A 15,151-nucleotide genomic window follows, 5' to 3' on the forward strand; every position below is an offset into this window, starting at 1 on the left:
AAATACAAAAACCAGCCAGGTATGGTTTCAGGTGCCTGTAATCCCAGCTACTGGGGAGGCTGAGGCAGGAGAATCGCTTGAACCTGGGAGGCAGAGGTTGCAATGAGCTGAGATCAAACCACTGCACTCCAGCCTGGGCGACAGAGCAAGACTCCATCTCAAAAAAAAAAAAAAAAAAGAAAAACGAATAAATATTAACCAGGCGTGGTGGCACATGCCTGTAATCCCAGCTACTCAGGAGGCTGAGGCAGGAGAATTGCTTGAACCTGGGAGGCGTAGGTTGCATTATGTCACTGCACTCCAGCCTGAGTGATAGAGTGAGACTCTGTCTCAAACAAAACAAAACAAAACAAAACAAAACAAAACAAAACAAAACAAAACACTCACGGACATTGCATGATGCTATTCATAGTTGAGAGAAGTTGCTATAAGACATGCAACCTTAAGCTTTAACAAATAGGTCCAAATTTTTTCCAAAGTGTCACCAGTGTGACCAGCCATATATGAGAGTTTCAGTTGCTTTACATTCTTGTCAACACTTGATCTTTTTTTAATGTGGAACACTTCATAAATATATGTGTCATTCTTGAACAGGCCATGCTAATTTCAATTTTAGTATATGTGCTGTTTAAATGAGAATAATACTTGGTCTTAATCAAACTTGCTAAAGTAGCCGTATTGGTGGGGGAGTGATTGTATCCACTGCTGTGTTAATTTGCATTCCCCTGATTATTATTTTTGTTTGGCAGCTTTTCAGTGTTTATTTTCATTGGACTTTCTTCTTGGTAAATTGACTGTTTACATCTTTTGCCCATTTTTCTATTGAAAAATGAGTAGTCTTATTTTTCCTAAAGACTACTTTTATTGAGTAGTCTTTTTTCTTATTAATCTATATAAGTTCTTATTGTCCATGTTTTAGTTATGAGTTCTTCTCAGTTATATGCATTGCAATATTCAACCACTCTGTGGGTTGTCTTTTCTATGGTGTATTGTGAGAAAATGGCTGAATGACAGCAAACCTTGAAAATATTCGATCCTTTTCTTAAGAAAGAGTGAATAGTTCTTGAAGAAAACTATTAAGACATTCAAGCATTAGTCTTTATATTTCTTCTGGCAATGTAAGACCAGTGCTTTTACCATGTCTCCTGTTATTCTTTAAAAAATGGTTTCTTTTTCTAATTTATATTTCCTTACATTTTTTGTTCTTGTTGCATGGTTAATGACCTTCTCCACAATTTTTATGTGGTGATCTTCAAGGAACAATTTTAAAGTTTAGAATTCCACTGTACATTGTTGGAGACTGATTCTGGCTGTTTGCAAATATTTTTGTATATGATTAACCTCTAGTTTACACCAGAAAACAAGATAACTCAAAAAAGAAAAATCATATATTTTCTTTTGAATTACACAAAATTGCAAAGGTTGAGATTCGCTTTTTAAAGTTTCTCTTTATTGCTGCTGGGTGCCATGGCTCACGCCTGTAATCCCAGCACTTTGGGAGGCTGAGGCAAATAGATTGCTTGAGGTCAGGAGTTCGAGAGCAGACTGGGCAACATGGCAAAACCCCATCTCCACCAAAAATACAAAAAATTATCCAAGTGTGGTGGTGCATACCTGTGGTCCCAGCTACTCAGGAGGCTGAGGTAAGAGGATCACCTGAGTCCAGGAAGCGGAGGTTGCAGTCCATGAGCTATCGCACCACTACACTCCCACCTGGGTGTGGTTGACAGAGTAAGACCTGTCTCAAAAAATAAAATAAAATAAAATTTATCTTTATTGCATACACAGTGTATTAGTCCATTTTCATGCTGCTGATAAAGACGCACCCAAGACTGAGTAATTTATATAGAAGAGGTGGGGTTTTTTTGTTTGTTTGCTTGCTTCTTGTTTTTGTTTTTATTTTTGTTTTTGTTTTTTGAGATGGAGTCTCGCTCTGTCACCCAGGCTGGAGTGCCAAGGTGAAATCTCAGCTCACTGCAACCTCCACCTCCCAGGTTCAAGTGATTCTCCTGCCTCACCCTCCTGGGTAGCTGAGATTACAGGCATGCACCACCATGCCTGGCTAATTTTTGTATATATATTTTTTCAAGTAGAAATGAGGTTGCACCATGTTGGCCAGGCTGGTCTCAAACTCCTGACCTCGAGTGATCTGCCCGCCTTAGCCTCCCAAAATGCTGGGATTTACAGGTATGAGCCACTGTGCCCAGCAAAGAAAAGGAGGTTTGATGGACTCACAGTTCCACGTGGCTGGGGAGGCCTCACAATCATGGCAGAAGGCAAAAGGCATGTCTTACATGGTGGCAGACAAGAGAGAGAACTTGTGCAGGGGAACTCCCGTTTATAAAACCATCAGATCTTGTGAGACTTATTCACTGCCACGAGAACAACATGGGAAAGACCCGCCCCCATAATTCAATTACCTCCCACTGTGTCCCTCCCATGACATATGAGAATTGTGGGGAGCTACAATTCAAGATGAGATTTGGGTGGAGACACAGCCAAACTATATCATGCAACTTCATAATGAGCACTCTGTCTTGTCCTTTTACTATTACACCTATATTATCCAGCATTTTCTATTAATGAGACAGAAAAGAATGGACAATTGTTTCCAGTTTCAAAAATGTTACATGTGAAGAAAAAATGCTTCTGAAACAGTAAACTCTACAAATGATCAGATTTTTTTTAGGGGGTAGTACTTTATAACTAATATAGTGTAAGTTTACAACTGTGAACAAAAACTTGATTGACCTTTGGTCAGTATTATTATTGTATTAAAATTTTCTACAAATTAAACATTTTTAAAAAGGAAAAAAAGTCTACAGTCCCACATCCCTTTATTGCCTGCACCGTGGGCAGATTAGTCTCACTGCCCCACTCTTGGTATGTCTCTGCTGGCAAGTATGATATTTTCTGTAAACTTTTGGCAAATACTTTGTCACCTAAGAAAGTTCCCTGCTGTTCCTGAGGGATTACTACTCACCCAGTATATGGTCAGCTCTAACTACATAATGTCATGAAGAATGAAGGATATATTTGGAAAAGAATATAGTGTGCTTAACAATCTGTAAATTCTAAACTTGAGAAAGTTTTATTCCTATGGCAAAGAATCTGGAAAAGATGTTTTCCTGAAATCCGTGCAGCCATCAGCATTCACCATTGGTCTAAAACTAACAGACAATCCTGTAAGCACTTAAAGACACAGAAAGGAGATGAACTTATGCACTGATTTTTCAAGCAGGAAGATAATTAACGATGACTGTACATTTGTTTAAACTTCTTTCAGAAGAGGCTTGTGAAGGGTATATTAGAACGAGGATGGCAAGCTGATTCTACTTTTACCTGGATGTTTCCATTAATAGGTGTATTCCTTTAGCAGAACATTCTTGAATTCCACCAATCCCTGTGAACGACAGTAAAGAAGATTCACAGCATGCTTTCCCTGAAAATGGATTTATCCTACTCTTTTCAAGTTTTACTTTCAGACTCATGTGCATTGACAGACATTAAAAAGGTAAAATATTTATTTTCAATGTATTAAACAATTTAATATTTCTTACTAGAGTATGATATACAGTATATCAGGAAAGAGTATGACATATATGCACTAATCATAAATTATACTAAAAAGTCATTGATTCAACTCCCATTTTTGTAATATTCTAATGTTTACTAACTTGGAAGAAGACCAACAAAATTATAAAGTTTGGTTTACTTTTCCTATTGACTGATTATGGTAGCCAGCCTTTAAGATGGCTGCAATGATTCTTGCTTCCTGGTATTCACACCCTTGCATAGTCTTCTGTGACATTAGTCATATAGGATTAGTTTATGTAACCAGAAGAATACAGCAGATACGCTGGTGTGTGACTTCTGAGGACAAGTCATAAAATACATCACTCCTTCTGCTTTCCTTTCTTGGAACACTTGCTCTGGCGGTGGAGTTTTCTCTGCTTGTATACATAGAGATATTTGTTGAGGTTTCAAGGAATAATGATTATTCATATTTCTTGCTCCTGTCTTCTAGTTTAGAACTAATTGAGAGAGAAAAAGACTATGGTCAGAAGGAGATGAATGTGATGGCTTTGGCACTGACACAACATAGCATGCTGGATGGAGAATGTACATGCTACTGGGTTGAGCTCCCCTCCCACGTACTGGCAGAACTGGACACAGAGCCATTGTCTCTATAGGACCAGAGCCTGCCCTAGTAAGGTTATGACAGGAGAAAGGACCAGAATGAGCATATGTTCAGGATAAGGAGTTCTGCCAGGGAGCCCAAAGAGGGCTGAGTCACACATATTCAGTTCCTTCCCCGATTGGATACATTACTCCTCCTCCTATCTGGGAACATGGGAATGTAGAACTATAGTCAGAGGAGATTTGGGGCCCTGCCATCAGTCACCAGCCTTTAGATCTCTTGATTTTGGGCTTAACTAATAAGTCTATGCCTGTGTTAGTCCATTTTCATATTGGTATAAAGAAATAACTGAAACTGGGTAATTTATAAAGAAAAGAGGTTTAATTGACTGGGCTCTCAGAGTTTATAAAGGAGAGGGAATGAGGCTGAATAACACTCAGGCCATCTTCTCTAGCCTAAACAAAGTTTAAGAAGGAAGAGGAACACATGGTGTGAAAAACAAAAGCCAGAGGCAAAAACAGACCTTATTAAGAAAAAAAAAATTGCTCTGGGCTTTTAAATTAGTCATACTTAGTCAAATTTTCGAGAGTTCAAAAGAAGGATCTGGTCTCTTGCATTGCAGATTTTCCCCAAGCCTCCCCTCCTAGGATTAGAGAGTCCTTTTCAGGTTTTCTTGTACATATTGTAAAGATACTCAACTAACCCTAAGAAGATGTCAATGTGGCAAGAAACTGAGGCATCCTGCCAATAGTCAGGGCCACCTTGACAGATATGTGAATAAATCATCTTAGAAGCAGGTCCTCTACCCCTGTCAAGCCTTTGGATTACTATAGCTCCAGCTGATCTTGACTGCAACCTCATGAGAGACCCCTAGCTGGAATCATCAAGCTAAGCCATCCCCAAACATCTGATCCACAGAAACTGTGAGAATAATAAATATTTACTATTGTATTAATGCATATGTTTTGGGATAATTTATTATACAGCAACAGCCGACTTACACACTAGATAAATGTATCTCTCTTCAGCTTAATGTGGAACATTGGACCTCACTAATTTTCCCCTCTTTTCTCCCAGGATAAGACACACTTTTGTTAATAACACTGACTCATAGTGGTAGAAGGGGTGGGGAGTAGGGGGATAAATCCGAATTCCTTGAGATTCCTTCTAGAAAAGAAAAACAGAATTTCTTAACACTCAGATACTCTTCCTTGGGGAATATAAGAATTTCTTCCTCATTCTCTGGGAATCAGTGATGTGAAATATTAACATACAGTTGAAAACAGGTTTTCTCCTTAAAATCCAGTTTCATTGTAGATATTTCTGACAGTGTGAGTACATCTACTGCTGGCAGTGTAGGGCTTGCCTTTAAAATTGGACTTCTTTGAGAAAAACAAGGGAGGCTTGTATCCCTTTCAAAAGAAGAAAAAAATGGTCTGTTACATAGTTATATTGGAAGAGAAGCCTTTGAGATAAATGCTAAAGTTTGTACAAATATACTACATTTGCTCATTGCTTCTTTCTATCCCTTGGTTTGAGTTCTACATTTTAGAATAATGTAGAAAAACTTTTTATTAACTTTGTAAGGACTCTGTGAGTATTTGAATTACTATGCCCTAAAGTTAAACATCTCTGTTTTATTATCCACTGTCCAGTTACAATTGGAGCTCCCATCTGTGGCTGGGACCCTCTGTTTCCTGGAATCCTCTTCCATTTGTGATTCCAGATTAGTTTTCCAATAAGAGAAACTCATTAGTTTTCAAAGCAAAAGACATTCTCCTTAGCAGGTAGTGGTGGTTGGTCATGGCAACTTCCTCAGGCTCAGTAACTTTACAGGCATCTCCATTTTGTTTTTCTACTTTTGCAAATATATGTGACATGGTGAAAAAGTCTAATATTCACATAATTTGAGTTTCAAAGGAGAATAAAGAGAGACATAATTAGAACAATACTTGAAGAGATCATAGCCACGAATTTTCAAAACTGGTAAAAGACATCAAACCACAGACTCAAGAAACTCTAGAAACAGAAGCAGGATAAAAAACAAAAAACAAAACACTCTATTCCTAGGCACATAGTAAAACTCCTGAAAACAAAAAGAAAAGAGGAAATCTTAAAAATAGTTTCACTAAATTCAAAGGAGTAATAAATAAGACAGACAGCTGACTTTTCAAAAGCAATTATGGAACCAAAAGACAATAGTGATATCTTTAAAATTCTGAAAGAAAATATCTGCCAACCTAGACTTCTCTACCTGAGAAATATCCCTCAGTAGTGAAGGTTAAATAAAAGAGGTTTCAGATAAACAAACCCTAAGAGAGTTTATTATTAGTAGACCCACACTACAGAGGTCTTCAGGCAGAAGGCAAATAATCCCAGAGAAAAATGTGAAAACTCATGAAGGAATAAAGAACAGTGGAGGGTAAAAGTGGGTAAATCTAAACAAATATTGACTGTATAGAACAATGATAACAATGTCTTATGAGGCTAAAAATACATATAAAATTAAATATACAACCCCAATAGCACAAAAATCAGGAAAGAGGTAAATGAAATTAAAGCATTGTAAGATCCTTGCATTGGATGGGAAACAGAAAACTAGCTTAGAGTAGATTTTTATTATATCAAGAATGTACACTGTAATAATTACTATAAACAGAAGAACGGGTGATAAATTATGGTATATTTATGTCAGTAGAATCAAAATGAGTAGAATACTGCTACACACACCAATAAGGATGACACTCAGCACGCATGGTGGCTCAAACCTGTAATCTCAGCACTTTGGGAAGCCCATGTGGGCAGGTCACTTAAGCCTAGAAGTTTGAGATCAGCCTGGGCAACATGGTGAAACCCTGTCTCGACAAAAAAAAAAAAAAAAAAAACCCAAAAAAAACAAGATAAAATAAAATAAAATAAAATAGCTGGACGTGGTGGCATGTGCCTGTAGTCCCAGCTATATGGGAGGCTGAGGCAGGAGGATGGACTAAGCCCAGGAGGTCAAGGCTGCAGTGAGCTGTGTGTGTGCCACTACACTCCAACCTGGGTGAAAGAGCAGAACTTGTCTCAAACACACGCACACACACACACAGACACACACACACACACTCTCTCTCAAAAAGAAAAAAAAAGGATGACACTCATGAACATAAAGTTGAGAGGAAAAAAAGCCAGACACAAAAGAATACATACTGTATGATTCATTTATGTAAAGTATTCTAATGGAAAAACTAATCTATAGTGATAAAAGCCAGAAAAATAGTTAACTTTAGGGGAAGAGTGTTTGGGAGGAATGAAAAGGGAGGCTTCTGGGTGATGGTAATTTCTATTTCTTGATCTGGAAGGGAGGTAGATATATGGGTGTATTCACTTTGTAAACTTCATTATTTTTATGCTTTTATGTATATAAACTGTACATTAAACTTCAATTAAAAGTTTACTTTAAAAATACTATGTTCAGGCCAGGTGCAGTGGCTCATGCCTGTATTCCTAGCACTTTGGAAAGCTGAGGCAGGAGGATGGCTTGAGGCCTGGAGTTCAAGACCAGCCTGGGCAACATAGTGAGAGGCCATTTCTGGAAAAAAAAAAAAAAATTAAATGAAATAGGTAGGCATGGTGGCGCACACCTATAGTCCTAGCTACTCTGGCTAAGGCAGGAGGATTGCTTCAGCATGAGAGTTCAAAGTTACAGTGAGCTATGATCATACCACTGCACTCCAGTCTGGGCAACAGAGCAAAACTCTGTCTCTTAAAAAAAAATTATGTTGGTTGTGCAGTGAGCAGGGTAAAATAATTCTGGCTTCACCATGTACTAGCCAGGTCACTATGGGCAAGGACTTTTGCTGTCATAGGTAAGGGATGAGTTACTTCTGTGAAATGGAGATAATATTTGCCTCACAGGGTTGTCAAAATTAGCAAATGAAATAATCTATTAGACATTCAATAAGCTATGTTTATTTCATCATTAAGACCAAAGGGTATGTACTTTTATTATCCTCATTTATAGATAAGGCAGCTGAGAGACAGGAGTTTAAGTAGGTTGCCCAGGGTCCCTTAGATGATAAACAGCAAATACTAGGATTCAAACTTTCATAGTCTGGTTCCAGAATCTTTTCTCTTGCTCACTATGTGAATGTCATAAAGACATAGATGTTTTATTTTTTATTTTTTGTTCACTGATAATTTCATATGCCTAGAACTGGCAAATCATATGACTTCATTAAAATAAATAGTACCTCACTTCTGTAATCCCAGCACTTTCGGAGGCCGAGGCAGGTGGATCATGAGGTCAGGACATCAAAACCATCCTGGCTAACATGGTGAAACCCCTTCTCTACTAAAAAACTCAAAAAATTAGCTGGGCATGGTGGCGGGCGCCTGTAGTCACAGCTACTAGGGAGGCTGAGGCAGGAGAATCACTTGAACCCAGGAGGCGGAGGTTGCAGTGAGCTGAGATTGCGCCATTGCACTCCAGCCTGGGTGACAGAGCAAGACTCCATCTCAAAAAAAAAAAAAAAAGTACCTTTCACTAAACTAAAGTTAAAAAATAAAATAAAATGATGACTACTTGGCTGTAGTTTAACTGTTCTAAGAAATGTGTTTTGATGTTTTGCTATAAGATAGTACTGCCATTCATAATTTTAAATCTGCAGAAGTGAATCATTTGTCTTTGTTGGGTGCTCATCAAACATTCCTGCCACCTGGTGGTAACATATATAAATTGCAAGGGGAGATATTTTTAAGAGGTAAATTCCCTTTGAGACCTGAATTGGCACAAGACCTCTCTGAGGTAATGGCTGTTAAGGAGAGAACTCCTCTTGTAGCCTGAATTTTATGTTTATTGAGAATTTAGAGAAAAGCAACTTTGTAAAGATTAAGATTTTAAAAAGATTTTCCCAAACAACCTTACAAGAAAAAATCAATAGCCTATTACTAATCTCATGTTGACACAGGCCATGGAGGTGTAGATGTTGGACTACTAATGAATACAGCCCAGAAGAAATCAGTCATATAGTCCCTACCTATGCTGATCCCCTTTCCCTTCTCTGGAAAGTCACTGTTGACTTAGATTAGTAAATGGATTCATAAAGAGGAAATAAAACAGTTCATAATAATAATGATAATACCTATAGCTACTATTCATTATGCTAAGAGCTTTGGATGTATTGTCTCATCTAATCCTAACAACTCTATTGATCCACTTACTTAAAAAATATTATGTGTCAGGCACTCTTGTAGGTGCTAATAATATAGCAGTAAACAAATAAGAAAAAAATCCCTGGCCTCATAGAACATAACTTCTAGTAGTAGAGGCAGACGACAAACACGTAAATAAGTAAACCATATTGTGTGTTAGATTGTTTTCTGTTATACTGAGAAGAATTAAAGCAGGGAGAAGGGATAGGGAGTGCTGAGGAGGATTACAATTTTAAATAGACAGATTGGGGAAAGAGCTGGCTGAGAAAATGACATCTGAAGGAGGTAAGAAGTTGCTATGAGGACATTTGAAAGAAGAGCATTTTAGCTAAGGAATAAGCAAATCAAAAGCCTCTATCAGGGAGCATGACTGGTAGGCTTGACGAGCAACAATAAAGAGGCCTGTGATTAGAGTAACAGGCAGAAAAAGGGGTTGAAAGTAAATGTCAGAGAGGTAATCCGAAACCAAATGACAGAGACTTATAAGTCATATGATGGTCTTTGGCTTTTACTTTGAGCAAGCTGGGGAGCCACGTGAAGGTTTTAGCAGAGGCAGGAACACAATTTGGCTTATATTTTAATAAAAACACAAAGGCTGCTGTATTAAGAAAGATCAAAGGGGAGGGGCAAGGGCAGAAGCAGAGAGAGCAGTTTGGTTACTGCAATAATCCGGAAGAGAAATGACAGTGGTTTGCACAGATTGTAGCACTGGAGGTCTTAAGAAGCGCTCTGATTCTGTATATAATTTGAAGTAGAACCAACAGGATCTCCTGAGGTATTTGGATGTGGGGTGTGGGAGAGGTGTAAAAAAATGGGATGACGGACGCCGTGGCTCACGCCTGTAATCCCAGCACTTTGGGAGGCCGAGGTGGGCAGATCACAAGGTCAGGAGATTGAGACCATCCTGGCTAACACGGTGAAACCCCATCTCTACTAAAAATACAAAAAATTAGCCGGGCGTGGTGGCGGGCGCCTGTGGTCTCAGCTACTCAGGAGGCTGAGGCAGGAGAATGGCGTGAACCCGGGAGGCGGAGCTTGCAGCGAGCCGAGAAGGCGCCACTGCACTCCAGTCTGGGCAACAGAGCGAGACTCTGTCTCAAAAAAAAAAAAAAAAAAAAAAAAAAAAAAGGCACGAAGATGTGAAGGAACAATGAGATGATCGTTTGTAAGATGAAGACTAGAAGAAGCAAGCTTTTGTTGAAGTAGACGTTGGCAAGATTAGGAGCTTGTTCTTAAACCTGTTAAGTCTGAGATGCTTTTGGTTATCCAAGTGGGGAAGTTTAGTAGGCATTTTAATGTGTAAGTCTGGAATTCAGGGGATTTGTTTAGGTTGGAGATAAGTTTAGGCATAATTGGCATGCTGATGGTATTCAAAGTCATAAAACTGATGACATCTCAAAGAAAGTCAATGTAGATAACAAGTGAAAAAAGATTCAAGGACTGAGCACTGAGGCACTTAATATTAAGAGGTTAAAAAGATGAGGAAAAACCAGCAACAGAGACCAAGGAGAGGCGCATAAAGTAGGAGAAAAGTCAGGAGAGTGTAATGTTCTTGGACACCAAGTGAAGAAAGCATTTTCAGGAGGAGGGAGTGATTAACCTTGTTAAAAAGCCACAGATAAGTCAAGTCAGATAAGAACTGCTAAGTGAACCCCGGATTTAGAAAGATGGAGTCTTTGGTGACAGTGACATGCTATTTCAGTGGAGTGGAGGTGGCAACAGCATTTGTTAAGCCACCAATGGAACTAGGGCTCCTTGGAGAAATTATCAATTCCAGATTTGGGGGAAGAAATGTACAAAAAGCAAGGAAGCTATCAAATACTAATGAGGTCTTTTTAAGAGAACACATACATACACAAAAACAACTTTAAGGGGCCCCAAAAGTTGGCACATTTTGGGCATTAAAACTATTATCTGTAATTACTGGAAACATCAAATACATAAACCTCTAAGAAATTATAAGTATTAATACTTACAAAAAGCACTTAATGGCCACTTCTAGAGATTGTTAGGACACCAATTTATTATTCTAAAAATTGGTAAATAATAGCAAAAAACCAAGCATTTGTCTGACCTTTCCTGAACTGTTTCAGGGTAACCAAATAGTTAATACAGTTCTTGAACCTTATTTTTCTACACTGAATAATTCCAACTAATAAATGCAAAGGGAATGATGAAAGTAGAAAATAAGCATTTTACAATATTTAGTGAAACATCTAAGCAACAATCATCAGTGGATGCCGAAACCATTAGGACAAATAACAATAGGGAGCTTTATAAGCAATGGACCAGGCTTATAAAGCTCACTAAAAGTGTGACAATGAAACATTACAGTATATGCCTCCCAGTGTGATGCAGCAGGACATACTTAGTATACCTAGAATATTATGTGAAGTATTCTTGCAAATAAAAACAAACAAACAAAAAATAAAACTTAAATTGGATCAAGTCTTTAGATCAGGGTGGACAAACTTTCTGTAAAAGGCCAGATAGTAAATATTTCAGGCTTTGTGGGCTACATGCAATCTTATCAAATATTCTTGTTTTTCCTTGTGTTTTAACAACTCTTTAAAAATATAAAAATGCCCAGTGAAACAGAATAGAGAGCCCGGAAATAAATCCACCTATTTATGGTCAATTGATCTTTGATGAAGATACCAAAAACATACCGTGGGGAAGGGACAATCTCTTCAATAAATGGTGCTGGGAAAACTGGGTATTCACATGCAGAAGAATCAAATTGGACCCTTATCTCACCCCATATACAAAAACCAACTCAAAATAGATTAAAAACTTAAATTTAAGGCCTGTAACTGTAAACTACTAGAAGAAAACATAGGGAAATAGCTTTTTGACATGGGTGTTGGCAAAGATTTTAAAAATACAGCCCCAAAAGCACAGGCAACAAAAGGATGGGTAGACAAATCGAATTGCATGAAACTAAAAAGCTGCGTAGCACAGGAAACAAGTAACAGAGTGAAGAGACAACCAAAAGAGTGGGAGAAAGTATTTGCAAACCATACGTCTGATATGGGGCTAATAGCCATAATATATAAGGAACTCAAACAATCCAATTGCAAGAAAACAACCAGATTTTAAAATGGGCAAAGTACCTCAATAGACACATCTCTAAAGAAGACATGCAAATAGTCAATATATATATGAAAAAATGTTCAACATTCCTAATCATCAGGGACATGCAAATTAATTAAATATCACCTCACACCTGTTAGAAGAACTACTATCAAAAAGATGAAAGACAAGTTTGGAGAGGATACAGAGAAAAGGAACTCTTATACATTGCTGGTGGGAATGTAAATTAATACAGTCATTACGGAAAACCAGTATGAAGATTCCTCTTCAAAAAATTAAAAATAGAACTATTATCATATGATTCAGCAATTCCACTTCCGAGTATATATCCAAAGAAAATGAAAACAGTATATGAAAGATATCTGCACTCCTATGTTCAATGAAGCGTTATTTACAATAGCCAAGACACGGAATCAATCTAAATGTTCATTAACAGATTAATGGATAAAGAAAATGTACATGCACACAATGGAATACTATTCAGCTCTTTAAAAGAAGGAAATCCTGTCATTTATGACAACATGAACGAACCTGGAAAACATTATGCTACGTGAAATAATAAGCAAGGCATAGAAAGACAAATATTCCATGGTCTTACTTATATGTGGACTCTAAAAACAGTCCAACTCAGAAGCAGAGGGTAGAATGGTAATTACCAGGGTCTGGTTATGAGGAATGGGGAGATGCTGATAAAAAGGTACAGTTTCAGTTAGACACAAATAAGTTCTGGTGATCTATTGTACAAACGATGACTACAGCTAATAATAATGTACTGTGTACTTGAAAATTGCTAAGAGAGGCCGGGCGTGGTGGCTCACACCTGTAATCCCAGCACTTTGTGAGGCCAAGGCCAGTGAATCACTTGAGGTCAGGAGTTCTAGACCAGCCTGGCCAACATGGTGATACCCCATCTCTACTAAAAATACAAAAATTAGCTGGGCATGGTGGCACGTGCCTGTAATTCCAGCTACTTGCAAGGCTGAGGCGGGAGAATCGTTTGAACCCAGGAGACGGAGGTTACAGTGAGCCAAGATCATACCACTGCACTCCAGCCTGGGTGACAGAGCGAGACTCCATCTCAAAAAAAAGAGAGGAGACATTATGGATTAAAGAAAAAATAAAAGACATAGCAATCAAATGTAATGCATGAATGCTTATTTGGATTATGACTTAAGTCAACAGAGAAAAGATATATTTTTTAAAGACATAAAAATAGTTCAACAGCACAGAGTATTATTTTTTGAGAGTTTCTCTAAGATTGATATTATTTCCTTTTTAAGTGTTTGAATATAATTCATTGTGTAGTCATGTGGGCCTAGAGCTTCCTTCATGAGAAGGTTAAATTAAATTAATTATTTTAGAGACAAGGTCTTGCTATGTTCCCCATGCTGGTCTTGAACTTCTGGGCTCAAGCAATCCCCCCTCCTCAGCCTTCCAGAGTTCTGAGATTATAGGCATGGGCCACTGCACTCGGCCTATGAGATAGTTTTGAATTACAGATTTAACATGTTTGATAAATATGATGTTGTGCAGATTTTCTATTTCTTTTTCCGTCACTTTTTGTAAGTTGTATGTTTTGAGAAATGTCTCTATTCATCTAAGCTGCTAAATTTCTTGGCATAAAATTGTTCATATTATTCCTTCAGTGTCTGTAGGATCTGTAATGACGTCCTTTAATTCCTAATATTAGTTGATATTAAGGAATTATGCACAAAATACTTAGCTGTTAAAGATACAATCCTAAAGAATTTATGGGTGAAATGTAATATCTAGAATTTCGTTTTAGATATTTCAGAAAAAAAAATAAAACAGTATAGATGGAATAGATGAAATAGGACTGGTAAAATGTTGAAAAATATTGAGGTTGGGTAACATACACAGAAATTCATTATACTATTCATGTTGGAGATTTTTCTATAATAAAAATGGTATGTAAAAAAGAATGGGAGAAGAGAAATTGGAGATAGCATTTTCAAGAAGTTTTGTTGTAAGGGGAGCAGAAAAACTGAGGTGGTAACTGGTGGAAGAATGTGGTCATGAAAGAGGTCTTCTTTAATATGTGAGAAATAATAGCATGTTTGTCTGGTGATAAGAAAGATCTACTTTTTCCATTAGAGCCCTTAGCATATTAATCACCATTGTTTTAAATTCCTGGTCTAATAATTCTAACATCTCTGCCATATCTGAGTCTGATTCTAATGCTTGCTCTGTCTCTTCAAACTGTTTTTTTTTTTTGTCTTTTAGTTTATCTTGTAATTTTATTTTTTAAATCTTTGTCTTTAATTTTTTTGTTGAAAGTTGGACATAATGTAGTGGATAAAAGGAATTGAGGTAAATACATCTTTATTTTCATTTATTTATTTATTTTGAGATGGAGGCTCGGTCTGTTACCCAGGCCGAAGCGCAGAGGCGTGATCTCGGCACACTGCAACCTCCGCCTCCCGGGTTCAGGTGATTCTCCTGCCGCAGCCTCCCAAGTAGCTGGAACTACAGGCACGAGCCATCACGGCTGGGCTAATTTTTGTATTTTTAGTAGAGATGGGATTTCACCATGTTGGCCAGGCTGGTCTCAAACTCCTGACCTCAAGTGATCCACACTCCTTGGCCTCCCAAAGTGCTGGGATTACAGGCGTGAGCCACCACACCTGGCCTGTAAATAAGTCTTCAGTGGGAAGTTTTATATTTATCTAGTTAGAAGTTAGGCTGTGTTTACTGTTTGTT

Source organism: Pongo pygmaeus, chromosome 9, assembly GCF_028885625.2.
Source record: "Pongo pygmaeus isolate AG05252 chromosome 9, NHGRI_mPonPyg2-v2.0_pri, whole genome shotgun sequence".
Lineage (NCBI taxonomy): Eukaryota > Metazoa > Chordata > Mammalia > Primates > Hominidae > Pongo > Pongo pygmaeus.